The following is a 14,730-nucleotide window of genomic DNA, read 5'->3' on the forward strand; positions in this document are numbered from 1 at the left end:
CGTTAAGCTACCTGAGCGGTAGTTATCACACGTTCTTGAGAATATCCCCCTTAGTCGTCTAGAAATGGAAAAGGCGACCTCGCCAGGAGAAAAAACCTTGCCTGATAGATCAAGAGCAGGGACATCCAATACTCTCTTATAAGATATTAGGAAAAACAGCATTGTAAGCTTAGCAGACAATTCCTTGCATGAAAGGCACTTATTCTCCAGCCATCACTCTAAAAATCTTAAAATCATATTAAAATCCCAAATTGCAGAATATCAGGCCTGAAGGGGTTACATAGGCGTATGCCTCTCAAGAGCTTACACACCACCAGGTGTTCTCCAACCGGTTTCCCTGCAAAGGGTAGATGCCCTGCAGAAATAGCAGACCTATAGTTGTTAAGGGACCTATAAGCTAGGCCGGAAGTTGCCAAACAAGAAAGGAAATTAATCACCAGGCTGACATCTGCTCTAGTGGGATCGGATTCCTGTTCTTCACACCAATGAGTCCATCGTCCTCATGCCAAAGTATAACGTTTGTGGGTGCCTGAAACCCACCACAGTTTGATATATAAAGCAGGCTGGGGAGAAACACCTCACACTTGCAATCTAGCTCCGAAGTCCTCCAGGCCACCAATCGGAGTTGCTCCAAGCAGATCAACGGATTAGGTTTCTTACATGGTTGAACAACAATGTCTGGTTAACTGGAATAAAGAGAGGAGTGTTTCATTACAACACCACAGCTAAAGGGAACCATGGTTGTGCTCTCCAGAATGGAGTCTCTAGACAAATTGCTGCTTTCTGACTCTGCACCTAAGACAGAACTCTGTGGATAATGCTAAATGTAAAAAACATACCCCAGTTAGAGGGACTAGTCCTTTCAGAAGGCATCCATTGCTACTGCTTCTGGATCCAGCCTCCAACTGAAGAATAGAGGAATTTGGTGATTGAGACGTGAAGCGAAAAGATTAATTCAACAACACCCCCGCTGTGATTGATACTGAAGAAGACCTTCGGGTGTAATCTCCAATCGCTGAAATCTCATTGAAAGTGGGAGTTCCAATCCGCTATTGAGTTACACTCCCCGGGCAGGTACTCCGCTTTAACTGAGATCCAATGTTGAAGGCACAAATGTCAGAAGTCCTTGGCAATCTTAGCCAATAACTGAGACCTTGTACCGCCCAACTTGTTGACATAACGAACTGCTGAGATGCTGTCCATCCTCAGCAGTATGCAACATTTCGTCCTAGAAGGGGAGAGACTTTTGATTGCAAAAGAACCCGCATGGAGTTCCAGGCAGTTTATCAGGAGCTGAAGCTCAGACTCAGACCATCGACCGGCCCAGCCCCATGACCTGGGGCCCACATCTGTATCCCCAGCTGCCAAGTATCGCTTTGCCGTTCCAGGTCTCCATGTGGTTGAGCCATCATGTCATTTCCGTCTTGGCCTCCTCCGAGAGGTAAACCTGACCGGCATAGGACAGGCCCTACAGCAAGTGTTGGATTTTGAGTCTCTGTAGAGCCCTTTAATGGAGGGGACTCGGAAAAATGGCCTGGATGGACGATGCCAAGAGACCCACAATCCGAGCCACAGATCTCAACGAGACTGTCGGGGTGGCTAATGCAGCCCTCAACTCCTTGATATTCTTTATTTGCTGAGCAGGAGGGATCAATTGGGATAACATCAAATTTATCTGGAACCCCAAAGTGAAAGGATCAGGCAAGACTTCAGGTGATAGATGATAATCCCAGGTCTTGGAGGAGTTGTATTGCCCAGGTCAAATGCATACCCACTGTTTACGGGTCTTGGGCCAGAAGACTCAGGTCGTTGAGGTAGATGATCAACCTCACCCCTTTGACACGAAGTGCCTCTACTATAGGTATCATTAGCTTGGTGAAGCACCAAGTAGCTGATGAGAGACTATAGAGAATGACCTTTAACTCAAAGCAGCGACCGAACCAAATGAATTGGAGGAATCTCCAATGAAGCGAGAAAATGCGAATTGTCAAGTACGAGTCCTTCAGGTCCAACCCGACCATCCAGTCGCCGTCTTGCAGACTATCCTGAGGTGGGTGGATCCCCTCCGTTTTGAAATGGCTGAACACTCTCCAAGAGTTGAACTCCCTCAGATTTAAGATTAAGAAAATGGTACTGATGAAGCCCCCGGGGTGAGGGACGAATGACAAATGGCCTCCTTTACCAAGAGCGCCTGAATTTCCCCAGAGATGATCTCCTGTTCTTGTAGGGAAAAATACAGTTCTTAAGGGGGGCACAGTTGGGTTGTGGTGCTGTAAAATTCTAGTTTGTAGCCTTGGACAGTCCCATGAACCTAGGAGTCTTGGGTCAGACATTGACAATTTCATAAAAACAACCTTGTCCTGCCCATCGACACTACATCAGAAAGAGGAATAATTCTCACCTTGCCCTCGTCTATGCTAAAAAAAAGTTCACTGGGATCCCTGGAAGTAGCTACGGCCTGATGATTGCCCCATAAATTGTCTGGTCCTGCAAGAGTGTTACGGAAAACCTTCTCCAGGGACAGTTGGGCCTTATCCATGGAGTTGAAGTTACTGCAAATTTTGCCAAATCCTTAATGGAAGGACCACCAAAAATAAGGCCCTGTGCCACTGACCACCCCTCTGAGAAGGCCAATCCTGCTTACAGACAAAGCCCTTAAACTGGTGATTGAGGTAGCCCAGAGCCCTGGCCAGGGTTTAGTCAACTGATAACTGGACACTGTTATCTAGGGCACCGACAAGGTTCTCCTCTAAGGAGGCCTGCATGTCTTCCTGATAATAGTCGTCATCCTCAAAAGGCTAACGCATACTTTATGGGGGCAAGTAGACATCGAAGTGCCAGGTTAGCTGTGGACTACAGTCAGGGGGAATGTAGAACCTCAGCAGGAGAATAATTATATAAATAGAACGTGGATAGAGTCGCCTGTGAATGCGGGTACAAATGGGGATGAAATCGTGCCATTAGATGCTTCAATTTCACTTTGCCCATGCGCTCAAAATAAGGTGCGGTGGCCTAACGCACGTGTGCCCTGCCACAAAGGCTAGAAGTTGGACTGCAGCTGTCGGAGCTGACGGATGTGAACCGCTCCCACTCCCGCTCCTAACAGGAGCTAGCGGAGGAGACCGATGGGCTGGAAGGCAGACGCGCTACTCCTAAAAGGAAGAAATTAGAGCTATTCAGAAGGGCTAAGTTGCACTCCTCTCAATCAGCAATCATTGACCTATAAGGCATTCTGTGAAGTCACGGGTGGCGGGTCCTGAGGTGGAGGCGCACCCCCACTTAGTAAACAGCAAAGTATAAAATTATTGTTACTGAAATGGCTGCGAACAAAGAGAATTCTAAAATGGAGGTTCCTGATTTTAAAGGACTGGGTTATCAGTGACTGGTGCATGTGACTTCTTATGGTTCATTGGTTATGTGGTTTTACTTTTGTATTGTTCTAATTGGCAGCTGTTAATTTATACAGTAAAAGAGAGAGAAGTATAATCGGAGCCTCTGGTCCTGACAGAATCGGATCTGCCTGGTCAAAAGCGGGGATGGCCGCTCCCCATGGCTTTTCTCTGGGCGAGTGCCCTGCAAAAAAGCAGGTATGTGATCTTCTGGTCGGTGATGTCGTGGATGGCTGACCAGCAGGGATTATCTCTCCCTTATCTTTAGTGCCTGGGGTCATTGTGTGGAGTAAGGTGCACAGCTTGGCCCTTCTTCACCGAACAAAGACCTTTCACAGTACATAATGAAGCAGGTTTTGTAAAAGAAAATAGACACTCTGGAAAGCTCACAGAAGTCTAACACGTTTAATGCAAAATAGCCAGCAAGCATGAAAACTACAGACTGCCATGTCAACCTACCAGAACTTCACTCCCTGGTCAGTTGCAGTCTGTAATTGCTACACACTTTTGTATAAAAATTCAGTGAAACAAAAGAAGATGATAATAAACAGGTGCCGGGCTCTTCTTGTGGAAAGAACGTGAGAAGACTTTGAAGATGATAAAGAAAGCACGGGTAAAAATGGCGGACTTTACTGATTTCTGCAGTTCTATTTTCATTGTGCCAATTTCATAATGAGGTTAGACTTACTACAACTATTAGGCTACATGTGCAGTGTGCAACAAAACAAAATAGCAAACTGGTAGGGCATTTTAAATGTGTGTAAATGTGCAATAATGCTAAGGCTTTAGAGTGCTTCAAGTGGATATAAAAACAAAATCTACATTGTTAATACGAACTGTTCTATGACATTTTACTTCTTCAAACAAAGAATTACTTAGGTAAGATAATCTTCCAACAGTTTGCTGCTACTAAAATGAGTGGGCTTTTAATGACCATGTTCTTTCATTTTATAAAAATGTTCTCTAGTCTTGCCATAGCTGCTTCAAAAACATTGCAAGCCTCCGCCTCAACTACTGCAGGAGGTGGTAGGGTCTTCAAGAACATTACCCTTCACATTCCAAGCAACTTGAAAAAGATAGCCTATTTTTTCCTATTACATTTCCATGACTGCCTGAAGCCTCTAAGTGTATCGAAAACCCTCTTCTCTGGACGCTGTTTTAACAGGGGCTGGATTTAGAAATCGTGCAGGCAGATCCATGTGCTGTTTTCTGATGATTTCTGGACATTAAAGAAAAAGTTCAAGAAACCCATATAATAAATCAGGTACGTTTCTATTCCAGTAACTGCACAAGTTTCAATAATGACTCTATCTTGAAAGGCCTTTTGTTGTACCTAACCAAAGATTTTTAGCAGAGATTGTCAACTTCCTTCCTTGGTGCAACCACAGGATCCTATTTGCAAGAAAACAACAAAAGTATAGAAAGCTACCGCTGAGATCATCTTGAGTGACACGCATTGTGCCGCCCCTCCAAGCCGCGCACCACAGAACAGGGAAGGACAACCCTGTAATCCCTAAGGGACCCTGGCTATTAACAAGTAACAACAAGTACTACTCCACGGGGAACCTCATTTTAAAACGTGTGAACGAACTAAAAACCTTTTTTGTAAGAAAGTTGTCTCAATTTTTTTCTCTAGATCTGTTTTTATCTTCGAGACTCTTTTGAGATTTATTCTTGGTTTATAATTGATTTTAGGTACATATTTTTTAAAATAATGTCCCCTAAGGAGTACTATTTGTTGTTATCCTCCAAGGAGAGTTGAGCCCTGCTACAAAAAAATAGTGCTCTGGTGACTGTTCCCCTGACAGTGTCCTCCTGGTAAGCAGATGGGTATCATTCAGGATCGCAGCTCTCTAAACTATGGCTTCTGTATCATCCACGCTTTCGTTATGATATATTATAATGAGCATTAGGAAACGATTTTCTGCCATTGGTTTGGGCTTGTGTGCACTGTTGGCCATCTTGGGTGACTTTTGCATGGTTATGGGGTTTCTCATTGATAAGAGTCACAGTGGTGTCATGTGTCAGTCCTGAGTATTGACGGATCTGTTTAGCATAGTATTTAGTGTTTAATGGAGTTGCCATTCAATTTTCTCAGAGGCTGCGTGTTTCTCAGAGGGTGATCCATAGGATTTCAGCGATTATCATGAACCTCAAGGGTGAACTTATTGCGGGTCATTATCCAGCTGGATGGGGTTGTGTTGCTTCATTAGGAAGCATCCCTGTAGATCAGCTCAAACGCAGCTGTTTTTAATGTTGAGAAAGGGAAGTGGCAAGGGAAGAGCTTGCAAGCATGTGGTAGCGTTGATAGAGTGCAGGGCGAGCATGCTCTGTGTAAGGTTTTAAGTACCCATCCTGTTTTGAGTGTGTGGACCGAACCTGTTTGACACTCTAGCTATCATGAATGAGGATGCCCCAATGTGTGTTGAAGAGCGTGTGAACTAGCTTCCCTGATGAAGAGGGGATCTTACTTGTATTCCGTGATGATGTCCTTGATGTCTGGAGCGTGGGATTGCAGTGTGCATTGATGAGCATTGACTGAGTGTGCAGAGTTGTGGAAGGAGTGTGTGTTCTATTGAGTGGAACGTGGCTGATGTTAGAGGCGTTAGATGTGTGAATGGGGTGAATGTTTTTGCGTGACGTGGGTGTGATTGCGAGAACGGTATGAAATGAGATGTCTGCAGGACACATGATGAAGCAACTTTCCCTGGCGCTGGGATTTTGGCCCTAGTTTCTTCCAGGTCCGAGCAGGTTATCTGAGCAGTGTTCTATTACTGGGGCAGAAGAATTTATCACAAGTGTGCTGGCCTGTTGGGAATCGTCACTTTGCGATCTCCATGACTTTGGGTCTGTGTTATGAATCTGAGGCTTTACAAAGGCCCGTATGTCTACAACAGCCCTTGAGGTTTATCATACTGATGCATAACATCTGTTAAATTTAAATATTACGTTACAATACCTGATAATACATTGTATTCAACTCTTGTGTGCGTATGGATTTACGTCATAGACAATAGGGATGTTATCAGCCTTTTCACTTGAAGAATGGGCGGATAGACGAGGTGTTGAATGCTAGTATCAGATCAAGTTCCGAGTCTATAGATTTGGAGGAACAGAACTTTATTGTAATTTTAGTCTGGTGATTGCTCTGGTGCCACAACTGTGCTACAAACTGCTCTGAGGCTTTTGATGGAGTTCCCAGCATTATAAGAGTTTACCACGGAGGAAATGAAGTCACTATCAAAGGTATTTAGAATTGGGGAGAGCCAGGACAACAAGTTAGTGCTTGCTATTTCAGTGAGCGATTAGGGCTGCCCCATAACAGACGTTTATAAGGCATGTTGCAAGAAATAGATAGGGCACTGATGGATGTTGGTTATCTTTTTTGCTGAAAGGGGGATGAGAGGTGACATTCTATTAGGAGATGCGTGCTGGAAGAAGACTGAATGTGATGAGCTTCACTGAAGGGGAGGATTATAGTCATAATAAGAGGAACGCTTTCTTTTCGCAAACAATTGATCCAGGAAGATATGATTGATCAGGGAGCAATAGCTGAATATTACTTGGAAAGAAGGACACCACCAACAGATGTAAATCACAAATGTATTCCATCACAGCGATGATACCAACATTCATTTTACGTCAGCTCAGTACCAGTCAAACACTTCTCATGCTTCGAGATTGCATTTAGGGGGAGAGTTGATAAGATTTTGCGCCGTGTTTGAGTCACAAAAGTGGCGAAAATCGGCGCAAATCTTTTTTTTCCAATTTACTTTCCAGCGCTAAATAACTTGTTTAGCGCTGGAAATAACAGAAAAGTAACGCGCAGCAGTGCATAGCGCTGCTTGGCATTACTTGGTGCCATGGTGGGGTACCGAGGGTGGAGCATTGGCATTCCCATGCAATCACCTAATGTTTCTCACGCTAAACCCAATTTACTAAATAAAGTAGCTTGGGTTTAGCGTAATAAAACTGTGCCCTTTTCAAAGAGGCGCACAGAACAAGGGAAATGCTTTTATTTCTCCTTACTTTTCCGACTTTGCACGTGTGCTGCATTTTATAACACGCATACAAAGTGGGAAATTGTTAAAGTGATTCTGTGCATAGTATTTTGTATTGGAAGGGAACCCTTTCAGTGCAAAACCTATCCTTGACTCACGGAGACACCCTTGCACCATGACGCAAAGGTGTTTCCGTGGCGCACAGTAGCTGATTTCAGCGCCGGAGCTAGTGAGAGGGGAGGAGAGAGCCTTACTTTAGTAAATAGGACGCTATCCTCATTTCTCCTTTTCACGTAGTGCAGCATTTGCTGCTGCTGCTGCAGTGTGTTAAGTGAAAAAAGAATAAATCTGCCCCGTGTCTAGTGTTTGCATCGTATATGTGCCCTAAATGAGGAAGCCAACCATATGAACATTGTACATATGCTGGAGGTAAATGTAAGACACTAAGGGGCAGATTTATGAGGCCCTTGCGCCTCTTTGCGCCGCAATTGAGTCACTTAATTTGACGCAACGGCAGCGCAAACAATGCGCCCTATTTACAACATGACGCATCTAGGAGATGCGTCACGTTGGAAAGCCCTGCACCATAAGGAGGCGTTCCTGCGCAGGGGGGGGGGGGCGTTCCTGCGCAGGAACGCCTCCTAAAAGTGGCTGAGTGAAATCTATGAGATTTCACTCAGTCACTTTCTACGTCAATTCCTTACGCCTGCTTCAAGCAGGCGTAAGGGTGACGCACCATGCATTGTAGGGGTGGCCCCTGTGCATTGCAGGAGTCATGTCGCACTTGCGACATGACTCCAGCAATGCGCCACCCGTACGCCGGAAGATGCGTCACGCATCTTACCTGCCTTGCACCATGGTGCGCCGCATTGTAAATGCGGCGCACCATGGGTGGCGGAGCTGTGGCGCACATTAACTGGCGCATCCCTGGGGATGCGCCAGTTAACATAAATCTGCCCTCAAGATCCTGAATTAAGGGCCTGTTAGTGCAGGTGAGTATATGTTCATTGGGAATCGGAGAAATATTGTTTGTCCTTTTGGTAGTTGAGGCTTTTCAAGTTAGTTATATTTGTAATGTTTGCAGTGGGTTATATTTGTTATTCTCTACAGGAATGCAGGTACCTGGGATTGTATGAATGCCTAACCCTCTGTAATCAGTTATTTTCTTGCTTAACTGACACAATGGGTTCGGCCAGTTGTTGCCTGTTGGAACCAATTTTCAGCATTGCTCTCTCAAGAAGATGTGTGCTGGATTAAACAGTTATGGAGGTAGAAATTGCTGTTCTCCAAATTGTTTTCCTCCTTTCAGGTGTTCTGTAATGCAGGGTCGTTTTGCATGTTGTCCAAATCTGGGATTTTTTTTAACTTTCTTTTATTATTTTACATGTGGGTTGAGTAAATTGTTTAGAAGTTTTGCTGAAATTTGCATGTTTGTCATTGCCATAAATATGCTTTGGGACAGAGTTTGAGTTTTGTGACCTAGACTGGGAATGAGGTCTCTATTAAGCATGTATTTTAACAAGATACCTTTGGATTATGGAAACTGAATTGGATATAATGTATTTCTGCAAGCATTAGGTATCCTGTGTAGGACATTTAAAGGCAGGGTGATGTGATGTCTCCATATCATTTCCTATTGTCAGAGATTTCACAATGTATGTCATGCAGTTCATAATTTAAAACCGCTTTCTTATGCATTTGTTACAGTGTTCACAAAGCAAAACAACTTCCTTAGTAAATTGTCAAGAGTAGATCACGAAGTTAAACCCCTTGCGTTTGTATTTTTCAGGGAGTTCACGCTGACAAATCCCCTTCCTAAACTGTTTGCCGTGGAGCTCAGAATGTAAACCCCTTCCTACTGCATTTGAAAGATCAGGCGTGGGAGGTCCCAGCGCAGTCAGAAGTTAATGGCTCCAGATGCTGTCAATAAGGGGTCTTTCACCTCTAGTGTTGTGGGAGCCTCCATACTGCAGATCTTCAAAACGTTGTCCAAGTATCTCTTCCACCACTTGATCTCAAAGTAATGAGGCAGACCAGTTTGAGGCTGATACAAGGAGTTGCTCTGGGCTAGAAACTCAGAATTCAGCAATGTACAAATATAACAATAAATAAATGTTCAGCCAGTGAATTAAAAAAAAAAAAAGGAAAACGACTTTAATGCACACAACTAAATACTACACACAAAATTATAAATATTTACAAGATTTCAGGTTTACCTACAGATTGGAACTTCTCCAAAAGGGCCCTTATAGAATAACTATTGATACATACTAAGTATCCTAAAGGCATATCACATATGCAACTAATGTTGTGAAACTAGCCTGTTCCTGTTATCTGTTAGGTACCTATGTAACATTCTGTGCACAAGTATTCCCTACTCAAAAACCAGAAAATAAAACACATATGGATTTTCACAACCGACAAATGTAAGCAATAGGCTTTGTCAAGTGATTCACAATGTAAAATAAGAAGCTTACTGATTTTGTAACCAGTTTTATTAATTAATACATAAAGCCTATTGGCTTTAACATGTAAATAAACATGACTGTGCCAAGAGAGACTCATCAAATAATTAAGTCAGACTGTAAGTCCACAAGTATGCTCTTTCCAATTGCCTTTGTGAAAGAGTCCTAACAGAAAACGACTTCCTATACTTTTTATCAGAAAGTTCATAATGTAAAACACATTGCTTTAGCTTTTGTTAGGTAAAAACGTAAAGCTACGTTGTATGCTTGTTATAGACAGCACAATCTTAACCCCTTCCTGTTGTATTTATCACAGAGTTCACAATCAAAAAAACACTTCCAATAATGTTTGTTAGAGTTGCCAATGTAACCCCCCTTCTGTTGCATTTGTCAGAGTTCACAATGCAGAGCCACTTCTTGCAGTGTTCGTCATGGGGTACAGAATGTAAACCTCCTTCTTATTTTGTATGTCAGAGAGTAAACAGTATAAAGCCCCTTCCTGTGGGTTTTGCCACGGAGTTCACAAGGTAAAACACCTCCCTACAACATTTATTAACACACACAACTAAATACTAAACACAATATTACAAATATTTACAAGAATTCATGTGGAATTACAAGGCAGAGCCCTTATTAAGTAAATACCACAGGAGGCATCTAACTCAATCAATCTAGTCTGTTTCCATAAAGTGGAACATTGCATGCAACAATCTACGCACCAGTAGGCCCTAACCCTTAAAAAGAGCAATCCATATGGGCCTAATTCAACATATAAGGATTTTCACAATCAAAAAGGTTTAGTCTACATGGATTGTCAGGTCAGTCACAATGTAAAATGGAGGTCTTCTGTCCCTGCTAAAACATTTAATAATTAAAAAATCAAGCCTGATGGCTTTAACAGGAAGATAAACATGACCATATGGCCTCTGCCAAGAAAGATGAATCCAACATTTAGGTATACATGGACATGAACCTTAAGTCTAGCACTAGATGCACCAAGCATCCGCTCTGATGAACCCTAAAAAGGGACACGTTTTAGAGCCCTTCAAAATGCATTTGGTGGAGAGTAAACAATGACAAACGCTTATTGTATTTGTCAGAGATCAGAATTTAAAATCGCTACCTATTTTATTTGCCATATAGATCAAAAGATAAAGCAGAGAGTTCACAATATGAAACTGCTTTCCACTGTATTGGTTACGGAGGTTCACCATGCAAAGCCCCTTTCTACTGTATCCAGCGTCTTTGTCAACAAAGCCCCTACCAGTTATGAGCAATGGAACTACTTCTTACATGGACTACAACAACTTTTGTCCAATTAAATACCTTTAGGGAAGATAATCTCTATGTGGCCAGAGCCAAAGCCCATCTCTCAGTACTGCTTCTTAAAACTCTTTTTCTGGTGATCACATATGCTCTAGCAGACAGCTTCTCAGTCAAGGCAGAGGATGTGGTGCCTCTGGTCCAGTGCCATCGACAAGAGCTTCCTTTTCAAGTGAATGAGCTGGCGGTGCGCCTTGGAATTTTAGGACGTACATGTTCAAATGGGCATGTGTTAATACAATTAGTGAATACCCAATTTATGTTGTTCAAACTTTACATTTACTCAGCTGCAAGCATGGGTTGCAGAAATGCTTAGTAAATCTGCTGCAATATCTTTAAAACGGTGTTGTGCCCCACACAAGAAGGATGATTCAATATAATAAATACGACTAGACAAGGAGTACGAAATATATACTTTTGTGCACAAGAATGTTGCAGAGACAGCAAGCATTAAAAACACATACAAATAAAAAACAAACTCACTACAAAATAGTAAAGCGCTAAGTCTTACTCCTAGATTCTGAATTTTGAATAATCAATTGTGAATGTAGAGTTCCCAAAGAAGTGTTAATATGTTTTGGTGTGCCTTCACCTGGCATAGTTTCAGGGCACTGTATGCATTGTCACATGAACTTCTTTCGGACACTGTTATTACACTAATTTTAAGGATGTAGACACTGCAAGTTTCATTGATGAACCCAGACTTCAATATTAAAGCATAAAAGATTGAGGTTTGTAAAATGCATGGTCTGAAAAATGCAAGTTTTATTCCTGAAATATCACCTAGCTTGCAAGAGTTGTACAAATGATGCAAGGATGTGTTTGCAGTATCCTGTAAAATAAAAGGAAAGGAAAAATGATGTGTTAATAATTTCTTCATTGATGCGGTTTGCAATCCATTATGTTTGCATGTTTTTTGGTCTGATAACATTTAAATTAAATTCTCATTTTAGCATTAATCCAATAGCAAGATCAGTATTGGTCAATCAATATTTGTAGAAAAAGTGCAGCTTATACTTGCAATTAAATCATGAAACGTATATATTTTGGAGAACACATACTGATATGGATTTTAATATGTTAAGAAATTTCAACCAACTTGTATAATCTGCTTAACTATGGCTAAAAAGTTGCTTACAACCCAAATAAAGACAATCTAAGGAGCATATTTACAAGGAAGTGGTGGAGCGCAGAGTAAGCCTCCTTGGCTTAATGCTGCGCTCTGCCACTTCTGAAACAAAGGGCTGCATAGTGCAAGGGTGCCTGCGTTGAGGGGAATGATTGTTTATGTGCAGGTAGGGACACCTTCCTGCACATAAACAATCTGAAATGGAACTTTGAAACGTCTATGAATGCTGCCTAATGCAGCACACTTAGAAGTTGCAAACCGTCATTTTCTGGACACCTTCCTTCACATAAACAATCAATGGCTTTTCGCTGTTTCTATGTGTGCTGCATAACGCAGTACACATGGAAACAGCAAAAACGAGGAGAAACTAAATATTTCTCCTTGTTGCACCAGGGTAAGACCAGGTTTCCCTAGTCTAAATTTTGGCGCTGCCCCATATTTACGCCACCCTTGCAAATATGGGCAGCGTCAAAATAAATGGGTGTTGTGGTGGAACTCCCACCTCAACACCCATTGTCTGCCCTTTCATGCTAAGTATAGTGTGAAAGGGTGCCTTATTCACAAGGCAGCGTTAAGCCAACATGGCTTAACACCGCCTTGTGAATAAGGCGAATCCCTATCGCCACCACAACGTCGAGAAAAGTGACATTGTGGTGTTAGGGGCTTGTAAATATGCCCCTAAATTTGAAAAAAATATGAAAATCTATGGAAATATTGTCTAAACTCTGTAGGGCAAAACACACAATATGATGGACGGAATGTAGCACAATGGCAAAACATTCACCCCCAGTCACAGATCTGGGTTTAATCCATCGTGATTTTGCTCACCAAGCCACCCCATTTCACACTATGTGGTAGACATGGGTCCCGTGCTCACTACGCCACTGGAGTCAAGCTATCCTGGCTGAAGAAAGCTGAAAGCTAGAAACCGGTCCTAAGATGCTGGATTCCGGTCCAGGGAAGACAAGGCTTGGCAGATCGGTCTGGACTGTTCCCATGAGGCACAGGGTCAAGACTGATTTGCATATGGCCATGTCTAAACTGGGGTGGCTTGGTGAGCAAAATAACAGTGGATTACACCCAGATCTGTGACTGGGGGTGAATGTTTTGTCATTGTGCAACATTTCGTCCATCATCTTGTGTGTTTTGCTAAACTCTGTAGGGAGCACCCGAGGAATCTGCAGAAATGACAGCAAGAAACCATATCAATGTTTCTTAGATAACTGCTAAAAATAATGACTAAAGTACACCAAATCCGCTCATTATATTTATTGTAGGCAATTTTGGATGTTTAGGAAGCAATAAAAAAAAAAAAAAAAAATATATATATATATATATATATATATATATATATATATGTTTTCTAATGTGTGTATAGTTTAAGTTGGGTTTGTACAGAAAAGAATAACGTTTTTCTAACTATAACATATCCTTAATCTTTGTTTTTTTCATTGAATTTAAACGGTTTTTATTTTTTAATAAAAAAATGTGTTTCAAATTGTAGTGTCAAGTGTCATTCAGTTGAATGTTGTTAAGTGAAGTGTGGTGGAGTATAGTGGAAGATAGTGTCCTACTGTGTAGTGCCATAGAGCCTAGTGTTGTAGAGTGAAGTACAGTGGAGTGGTATAGCGTATAGTACAATAAAGTGTTATGCAGTGGAGTGGCGTAGTTTGTCGTAGAGTGGAGTAGCATGCTGTACAGGGGAGTAGAGTGTCATACAGTATAGCGAAGTGGCGTACCGTGGAGAGCCATCAACTGCAGTGTTGTGGGGTTGAGTTTCATGCTGTGGAGTGTTGTCGAGTATAGTTTCGTACAGTGGCATAGAGTGAAGAAGAGTTTTGTAAATGTAGTGGCATAGAGTGGAGTACATTGCAGTGTCGTGCTGTACAGTTCAGTGTTGTGGAGTGGGGTGTCATCCAATCAAGTGACGGACTGCCTCATACAGTGTAGTGTTGTAGTGTACAGAGGACTATGGTACAGCGTTGTAGAGCGGAGTGCTGCGTATTATAGCGGAGTGACATATCATAGCGAGGAATGGTGCAGCATGTGTTAAGAGTATCATAAAAAATAGTACAGTGGTGTAGAGTGGATGGGCACAGGGTGGAGTATCATATACTGGCATAGAGTGTAGTAGAGTCTTGTAGAGTGGAGCTGCATAGCCTACAGTAGGTTGTTGCACAGTGGACCGGCGTAGAGTGGAATGCCGAACAGTGGCATAGAGTGGGGTAAAGTATCATACAGTGGTGTGGAGTGGAGTTTGGTGGAGTTGCGTAGGATAGTGTGGAGTAAACTGGAATACAGTGGAGTGTTATGTTGAGTAGAGTGTCATAAATTGAAACTGAGTGGCCTAGGGTATAATACAGTGGAGTAAAGTGACAGAGTTTAATTCTGTGTCATTCAGTGGAGTGGCATAGAAAGAAGTA

General features: G+C 42.4%; 1 protein-coding gene across 2 annotated transcripts in view; it reads right to left on the reverse strand.

Moving 5' to 3' along the window:
- Positions 1-11,532: 11,532 nt before the first annotated feature.
- NRG4 (neuregulin 4) overlaps positions 11,533-14,730 on the reverse strand; it is a 252,899-nt gene continuing 249,701 nt past the window's right edge. For both annotated transcript variants that reach the window (XM_078684633.1, XM_078684634.1), the window contains exon 6: positions 11,533-12,010. The gene's annotated coding sequence lies outside the window, so the exon portion shown is untranslated. The remainder of the gene's footprint in view (positions 12,011-14,730) is intronic.

The sequence above is a fragment of the Lissotriton helveticus genome, chromosome 3_2 (genome assembly GCF_964261635.1).
Source record: "Lissotriton helveticus chromosome 3_2, aLisHel1.1, whole genome shotgun sequence".
NCBI classification, from domain to species: domain Eukaryota; kingdom Metazoa; phylum Chordata; class Amphibia; order Caudata; family Salamandridae; genus Lissotriton; species Lissotriton helveticus.